At 47.8% G+C, this 9022-nt stretch overlaps 1 pseudogene; it reads left to right on the forward strand.

Annotated features, from left to right (window-relative positions):
- Positions 1-361: 361 nt before the first annotated feature.
- Positions 362-2197, forward strand: LOC101393277 (parafibromin pseudogene; annotated as a pseudogene).
- Positions 2198-9022: the final 6825 nt, after the last annotated feature.

The following is a 9022-nucleotide window of genomic DNA, read 5'->3' on the forward strand; positions in this document are numbered from 1 at the left end:
GATGGGGGTTAAAAATAGAAATAGGAAAACTAGTTAGAAGATTTTTAAAGAAATCTTCCCCAGAGATGAGTGGTTTGGACCAGAGATGGGATTTCTGGAAATAAGATGGGAATGAAAGAGAAAAACTAAGGATGACTCTGGTGAAGAGCCTCATCAACTGAGTAGTACTGTTGATTAAGATGAGGAGGACGGGGAGAAGCAGGTTGGGTGGGTGTGGGCAGGGGATCAAGAGGTCAATTTTGGACATGTTAAGTGTGAAGTCTTAGGCGAAACCCTCTTAATGGAGGTGTTTACTGTAGACATACACTTTGGACACTGTTTCTATAAAAAAAAGACATCAAGAGGGGAAAGACCTGGTAAGATGATCTCATACGACCTTACGAGGCCTGATAGTGAGGGGTGCTCGGAGGCTCGGGAGGGTGCTGCCCTGCTGCCATCACAGGTGCAGATGACTGTTAGTGTTGCTGGTTCATCGAGGTGCCAACAAGGTGAGTGAATCGTGCTCAGCGTTCTGCAATACAGTCATGCGCCTGCATCACGACGTTTCAGACCACATATATGATGGTGGTCCCGTAAGATTAGCACCGTAGAGCCTAGGTGTGTAGCAGGCTATACCATCTAGGTTTGTGTGGGTACACTCTATGATGCTCACACAATGACAAAGTCACATGACGTGTTTCTCAGAACGTATCCCCGTTATTACGCAGCACACGACTGTTCTGAGATTGTGGTGAAGGGAGACAAAGCAACCGTCAGGCCTTCTAGCAGCCTGACTGTCCAGACCAACTCTGTAGTTTGGGAGAGTGGAAAGGAAGGCCAGCCCGAGAGTACTGTGCATTGGATTCCATCTTGTTTCTACGTAATAGTGGGTACCTTTCTCACCCTACTGTTTATATCCTACTGCACCCACTGAAAACATTCCTGTGGTTAGAAGTCCTGACTGAAAAGATGTACTTGGATATCTCATGGCAAAACATCCACGTCGGGGAGTGTAGACGGAAGTGCCCCCCCTGGAGATAGATCTCCAGGGGTCTGCTCAAGGTAAACGCGCAGCAGATGAAGTGTTAGCAGAAGCAAAGAAACCACGAACTGAAGATGAAGAGTGTGCGCACTTTGATGAAGGGAGATCGGCTGCCTGTTGGAGATTCCCAAAGAAGGGATTGTACAAACCAAACAGATAGACTCTTTAAAGCTATGTCAATGGAAAAAATGGGTGCAATCAAAGTAAAAATTAAGGCTAAGAAAAGATCTATAATCAAGTCTGATCTGATGATGATATAACTGCGCTAAAGCACAAGAGTTTCAGGGGTGCTGAGGTAAATGTGACCCAAGATATTGTCAGCAGAGAGAGTGTGGGGGACAGGGCAAGGGGGAGGATCAGAAGCACAGTTTCCAAGAATATTTTTGCAATTCTTCAGTCTGTAAAGGAAAGAGAAGAATAGAATGTACCTGAACAGTAACTGGCCCCAAATACCACACCTGTGGATCCCATGTTATACACCAAATACCCTTTCCCAGCTGCCTACAACAGATATGACCAGGAAAGATTCAAAGGAAAAGAAGAAATGGAAGGCTTCAAAACTCATACTATGGTACCTACCACAGAGGCCCTGGAAATCTGTAACAGAGGATGATGCACCTGTCCCTAGGATGCAGACACTTGAACACAGCCCATTCTGAGAGCAGTTTCTCAAGCAAAGGTCCCCCAAACCAGAAGAAAGGATTTCGAGTACCCATTGTCATAAGTCAGGCAGTTACCACCTCTTTGATAACCGTGCTCCATGCAAAGACCTTCTATAGGACCTGAAATTTTCCCCATCAGATGAAAAGCAAAAACAAGGCTACCAATGGGAAAATGACAGTGTAATTCAGAGAAGAAAAGAATAGATGCCCAGGGGGCGCTACAACTACTGTCCGAGTTCTTTGTAGGGTGGAGACCAGCCCCTCAAGTGGAAGCCTGATGACTGGGGGACCAGGTTGTGGCGCGTTTTGTACAGTGTCTGCCTGGCAGTCCAAAGATTGGCCATGGCTTTGGCCTGATGGATCACCAGTTGATATATTTGCTAAAATTAAAGACTTTCATCTTAAGTATGATGAAATTTGTCTAGACCCAAATGCTCAGAAATGGGATAGAACAGTGTTAGAACTCAGCTATCACAAAAGTTCTTTGGCTGGATCAGCTTTCTTACAGTGCTGAGCACACATCCCAGTGGACAGTCTACATTAGTAGATTTCTGCTTTTTCTGGAAATTTGGATTAAGAAATATGGATATACCTTCATCTAAAGGCTGAAACTCAAGTGTTATGAATTTACCAAAAACTTACGAATGAAGAAGGTCACAGACTGGTCTTTTGTATGACCTTACTTGATGCTTTGTGGGGAAGCCTGGTTAATAGACTTAGGTGCTGTGGCTTTTGCCTTTTCCAGCTGCCTCTCCCCAACTCCTGATTTTTTTCTCTATTTCTTTGTCGGCCCCGAAGCCCCATCTCTCCCTGCCACCCCTTGTCTTCAGGGCCTGGCATATAATAGAAGCTCCTCCCACAACCCAATGTAATGCTACAGCTAATTGTGGTGCAGTTTGAAAAACAAAATATTATTTGTTATTCTTGTTGCAAGTTTTGTAATTACCACAATTACTGTTTAGAACATGTTGGAGTCACCAGTGGCCTGAAGCACAACCTCTGAATGATCCGTGTCTGATATCAGAACGGAGTGGCAGTGTCATAAATGTCACCCCACACCACTGCTCTGATATACGCCCTCGTTAAGGCCGAGGAGAAGAAATTTAAATATCAGAGTTGAGCTCCTGAGCAATCATGTCATTTCTATTGATCACCTAATGAAAATGTACGGCATTTTACAGTGGAGAGAGAAGGTTCCATGGGGCTGCCAGCTTCCACAGCTGTGCTCACGCCACGTCCAGGAAAGCCTCTCACCGTACTTGCTCTAATGGTGCATTTTAAGATTCTCTTAACTGCAGAAAGCACAGTAGGACTGAAGAGAGGCTGGGCACTTTAGTTCTGCAATTTCATTACCAAGTGACATAAATAAAATTTAGACACTGGTAAGCATCATGAGAACCCCGAAAGCTGAAAAGTAGAGACAAAAGCAAAGGGAAGATGAAGTCTTTGCTGGATCTATTTGGCTGGACGACGCCTGCGATATTTTCCTGAGATCCTACAGATGTGATGTTAACAGCAACTATGAAAAATCCAAATGCGGAGCACAAATATGAGCACAGGAACATCACACAGTGACAGCCTATTAACACCTCACACAGAAGCAGAGGAGCGTATCACAGACGGAAATGGGTGAGAATTACGTCACCTACAGAGTCTGCTTTACAGTCGGGAGAACTAAAAGTTCCCAAGAAGCCATGACAACTCTTCCCAGTAGGGGGACTGCTGGCGCTGCTCCTGGCAACCGCAGCCTTGGAGGAGGTTAAGGGATTTGCCATCACTTGCTAAACTGGAAATTTCCTATTTCTTTTTAAATTAACCACAAGGATAGAAAGGGAAAAAGGACTCCCTTTGGCCCCCAATAGTCTCCAGAGAACTTTGAGCTCCAAAGCACACATGCCGAAGCCATGCCGACGTGTCACCTCCTCAGAAGGTCCTCCCTGATTTTCTTATCTAAACCAGCACGTACCCCGCACGACTCTCCAGCCCCTCGCTCTGCTTGGCGGCCCCCTGTGAGCCTGTTCCTGCCCGAGGAGGGCAGGCTGGCAGCTGGTCAGGCAGAACCTGGAGCGGGCATCCTGCCTCTGTGACCTGCCAGCTGGGCGACCTTGGGCAGAGTACGTAATTTTTCTCTGCCTCACTTTCCTCTTCTGAAAAATAGAGATGTTAATAGTGCTGACTTTGCAGGATTGTTGGGAGGATTAAATCAGTCACTATTTAAAGTCCTTGGAGCAGAATGTGGCAGGCAGTCAGACTGTGTTTGTGAAACAAAACAGAGCAGTAAAATGTGTTTGCTTGTTTATTATCTCCCCCATTAGAAGGTAAGGCGGAGGAGGAGAGCGCCCGGCTTTACTCTCTGCTGTCCCTCAGTGCTGAGGACCGCGCCCTGCGCACAGCAGGCTGGTGGTGAAGACTTGCTGAGGTGTGGCTGGTGGCGCCCCAGCCGCCTCTGCGCAGCTTTCCTTGGCTTCTCTCTAGTATTTCACCCCCTTCTTTCTTGAATGACGTCCTTTGGGTGATTTAGCTTGTGTGTTTATTTAAAGACATAGAAATGTTCTATGCCCACAAATTCTCCGGGAATCTAATCTTGTTAATACAGCTATAAGTTTATTGAGCTCTTGTAGTTTGAGGCCTGTAGTTCCTCCTGGCCCAAATATATGGTCCAGAAACTGTCCTCAGCCTGTATTTTAACTATGAGATGATGAGATGTTGTTTAAGTAAGCACTCTAGGCTGAGCCATGAGGTACACAGGCCCACGGGGATCAGGGGTAAGGTAGGTAGGGGCAGTGTGGGGACCAGGAACCAATTTGGCCATCACGCATGTCTCAGAATGGGTGGCCCACCTTCCCACTCTCGCCAGGAAAGTGTCCACCAACCTGGCAGCTTTATCTGAGAGTTTTCTCTGGTGAAGAGAGGGCTGTGGAGCACCCTGCAGACAGGGGTAATGTCGTGGTCAGATGGGGGTCCTGTACAAGCGACACGGAGGGGCAGGAGGAGCCATCTGAGTTGAAGCAGGTCCTTATCAGTGACTGAGCTACAGAAGCAGGGCCTAAACCCACGGCAGAGGGGCCTGGGCAAGACCTCACGTGCTGTGCAGCCCCAGGCACGTGGCCTGTGTTTTGGAGCCCACGCCAGTCCCAGCAGGGAGCTGGAGGACCATCAGAGACCAGAGCACAGTCGCTGAGGGCCGAAGCCCTCCGGCCGGCGGCCCGGTGCTCTCAGCGGTCTCTGTGCGGCCCGTGGCCTGGGGCTTTTCTCTTTCCTTGGGCTGGGCTGTCGTGGGCATCTGAAAACCAACATCCTTCAGTTCCCGAAAATGTCTCATGACTTCTTTAAGCAATTTCCTCCTTTCCATTTTCTCTTTTCTTCTTCTTAAGTCTACCTCTCAGTTTGAGCCTCTGATTTTCTTAAGGTTTCTTTTCTGTTTTCCTATTAGAACTCTTTAGAGTTTTTTATTTTTACTTTGTTTTACTTCCTGGTCTATTTGCTTAAATTTCTCTCTCAGCTATTTTCTTGACTTTTTCCACTTCAGCTTTCAAATTTTAACTTCGAGAGCCGCTAGGTCTCGGCTGGGGGATGTGAGGTGCTCTCTTCTCTCTCTGAAGGGTTCCATGTGAGATGTTGGGGGGGTTGTCTCTTCCCCCCTCTGGAGAGTTTCCGAGTCCTCTGAGTTCCCTTTCCTTTTTTCCTTTGCTGTCCCTGTCCCGGGCGTTAGCAGTGCCCTCGCCGTCTGGGCACCCTCGGCCCCTGTCACGCCCCCGTGGGAGGGGAGCCCTGGAGGGCGGGGGCCCCGCGCCGCTGCCTCGCCTCCCCGCCCCTCGTGCGGGGCTGGAGGCCGGGCGGCCACTGCGTCCGGCGGCCTCACGCGCTGCTGTCTGCACGTGCGTTTGGTGCCGCCGTCCGTTTCTCCAGACACGCGTCCTCCACCCCGCGCCCGGCGAGTGCGAGCGCGGCCGCCAGCGCTCTGGGCCGAGGGCTGAGCCTGGGGCCGGGAGGGGCTTCCAGCCTCGGGCCTCGCCCCCCCACCCCCGCCCGGTGTGCGTGAGTCCAGCCCTTCTTTGGGAACTTGAGAAAGCTAATCAGGCCTTTCTAGCAAATTCTAAAACTCACAATGAATAGCTTACTCAGTAGGATAGTTCTTAAAAAGCTGCAAACCAGAACTTTAGAAGCTTTTTTCATACCGCCCCTCTTGAGCACAGGGATGAAGAGGGGCTGTGAATTTGTTGCACAAGAGCGTGGCCCTGCGGGCTGGCGTTCCCACACGTGTGCTCAGAGGCACTTCAGGGTGCGGGACGAGGGTGGGTGGCAGTGCAGGGCGGCCCAGGGACACCATGAGTGCCCGTGTCCTGGGCTCGTAGGGACGGGCTGTTGGGTAAATTACTTTACCTTCACCAGTGAAATTAGGGGGACTGAGGGGGGCTCTGTAGGTCCCTTCCAGCTCAAAGATCCCCTGTTCCATTCCCCCACAAGGAGCCGTCTCGTTTTCATCCCTGCGGAAAGCTGGGATGAGTCATACACAGGCACGAGGAATTCTACTTCAGGACATCAAGGTGACACCAAGTGAATACTCTGAATTCTAAGTCACAGCGACGTCTCCCGCCCTGTGTGGTTGGGTGACATGTGAATGCGCAGTGCCACCTGTACTCTGCTTCTGCAGTTACTTGAGCTTTTCTCTCAGGCATGAATAGGCAATGGCTGTAAAAATGTTTCTTTTAAGGCTTGTTAAGATTGGAATTTCACATTTCAAAATCTGCATTATGTATTTAAGAAATGAGTGTGACAAGTCGCTTTGTGTGGCTGGGAGTGAATTTGAATGTGTAATAGACACATCACTTATGAAGGATGGCAGCGGAAAGCGTGTTGATACAGTGTGTGGGGGTGTGGGAGCTTGTTGCCAGTGTTTACACGCACACGTTTACACACGTGTTTACACACACACATGCACACTCAAGGCCTTGGAACCGGTGCTTGCAAATGCCCACGAAGGTACTTCGATACCACCTCTGTGTGCAGGGACATGTCCTTGTAATGAATCGTGTGAGATACCGGGAAATATTTCAGCAAAAGATAAAACTACAAGCAGAATATATTATTCCTCTGAAAAACTGTTGTCCTTCGGTAAGCTTAAATCCTTTTCCCCGTGACCCCTTGGGAGGAGAACGCTGTCAATTAGAAAGGCTTTTATGTGCCATTTGTAGGGACCGGCCCTGCCGTGGCTTGTGACACTTGCAGGTCTCCACACAGGCCGCGGGGGCGAGGCCCAGCGGTAGCCTGGCCTGTCTTGGTGAACGTCCTCTCATCCTCTCGGGAGCTCTGCAAGAGGGCAGCTTTGTGAGGAGCTGTCACAGAGCTGTTTCCCACCACCGCCCTGCCTTGTGGGAGGTTGCCACGAGGCAGTTTCTCTTCTGTTTTCCTGGTTCCTGTGAGGCATGGGGCTGTCCACCTGTCCCCCTCGTTCAGAAACAGGCGCAGACTCTAAAACTGCTTGGCTGGAGTCTAGAGTTGGCTCCTCAGCAACAGAGTGTCCCACTGCTCACGTCCCCCATCATCTGGCCTTTCCGTTTGCTGTAGTCCTGTGGGATAAGGGACACAGGTAGCTGACACTGGGCTGATCTTGCTTATGCTGTCTGTGTAAATAATAGAGTGCCTAAATCCGTCTGGGTTTCTTGTCTCCTTGCCAGCTGAATCAATAGAAGTGTGGCAAGCTAATCTAGTAGTGTTGTAAGTGGCCACCATGTTGCTGCTTATTGACTGCTTGATAGAAAACCTGACCAACAGTAGCTTAAGAAAGGGAGGATATTTATTTTCCTCATGTATCAAGAAGTCTAGACATAGGCAACTGCTATGTTTTCAGCAACGTGATGTCAGTACAAAAATTCTTCAGTCTTCTTGGTCGAAAGATGGCTGCTGCAGTTCCAGGCATCACATCTGCATTCAAAGCAGGATGAAGCAGTGAAGGTAGGCACCAGCTATCTGTCTGTTTTTTTTAGGAAAGCAATAGCTTTCTCGGAAACCCCCCACCAAACTTCCCCTTGTACCTTATTGGCCCTAACAGGGTCATACCACCCTGAGCTTCGAGGGAGGCCAGATATCCAGTTTTGAAAGAGAGGAACTAAATTGGCATGATTGGCCTGGAATAGACCAGACTAGTCACAGAACACCTTGTGCTGGTCTCCTTGCTCTCTGAACCAGACAAGGAGTCCCACTAGTGAGACAGAAGGGGAGGATAAGGCGGGTAGGCAACAACTGTGTCCCCCACTTGAACCAGTGTTTCGAGTCCCAGCTTTCCCAGCTCCAGAGACCAGTCAGCAGTTGACTCCACTGTCTCTCCTTGCGTGCACACCAGTTATATCTCACACCTGAACTGACCAGAGAAGAGAAGGCTTGGGGCGTTGTGAATACAATTTCCAGTTATGCAGAAACCCTGGGACTAACCTAAAAGAAGAAACCATTAGAGTTGTTACAATCAAAGACTATGATACACCAGCCCCCGAACTCCTTTTCTTTTCTTCATTCCAGAGGTGAAATACCAGACTTAACATCAGATAGTTAGAAGAGAATGACGTGAAGTGGACGTGGAGAATCTGGAGCCACCACAAAAGCTTACTCACCTTTGCAGATTTCCAGCCATAATGTTTCCTTCAGGTAAGACTACTACATCCCCTCTTGTTTAAGTGAGAGATAGTTGGGATTATTACCTGTGTTTTGGGAAATTGATAGAAGGAAAAGTCAACCTATCTGGTCTGGAGAGGACAGAGTTGTTCAAATGGACAGTGGACCTAATCCCTTAGACTGTGAGGCTATGAAGACTTAACCTACCCCTTCCTTCTCTTTGACCTATCAAACTCCTATACATCCCTCAAGACTCTGCTTAAAGATACTTTTCTTTATGAAATCTTTCACAAATTTCTCAAAGTTAGGCAAACCATCTGTAATCCTACAGCCTTTTTTCATATCTCTATTTTAACCCCTACCACTGGCACACAGGAATTATTTACTTATATGACTGTCTAACCCCCTAATCAGGAACTTTTCCAGGGGAGCAGTTTTGTCCCAAACACTTAGCACAAGGTGGAAAGCACAGTAGTAAGTTCTCAACATATTTTTTATTGAATAAAATCTATTTAAACTTTGAATAATTAATACCTTATAATATTAATGTCCTATATTTTAATTTGAACATGTAATAATTAAAAAATGCATTTATGGTCTCAAAAAAGACATAAGCAAAATAAAAAGCAAATGCAAACCAAGAAAAATATTTGCAACTCCTATCATACAAAAATTGTTTATTTTTCTAATATTTATAAACTCCTAGAAATTGAGATGAAAAAGATCAACA

The sequence above is a fragment of the Ceratotherium simum genome, chromosome 19 (genome assembly GCF_057802395.1).
Source record: "Ceratotherium simum simum isolate JZ-2026a chromosome 19, ASM5780239v1, whole genome shotgun sequence".
Lineage (NCBI taxonomy): Eukaryota > Metazoa > Chordata > Mammalia > Perissodactyla > Rhinocerotidae > Ceratotherium > Ceratotherium simum.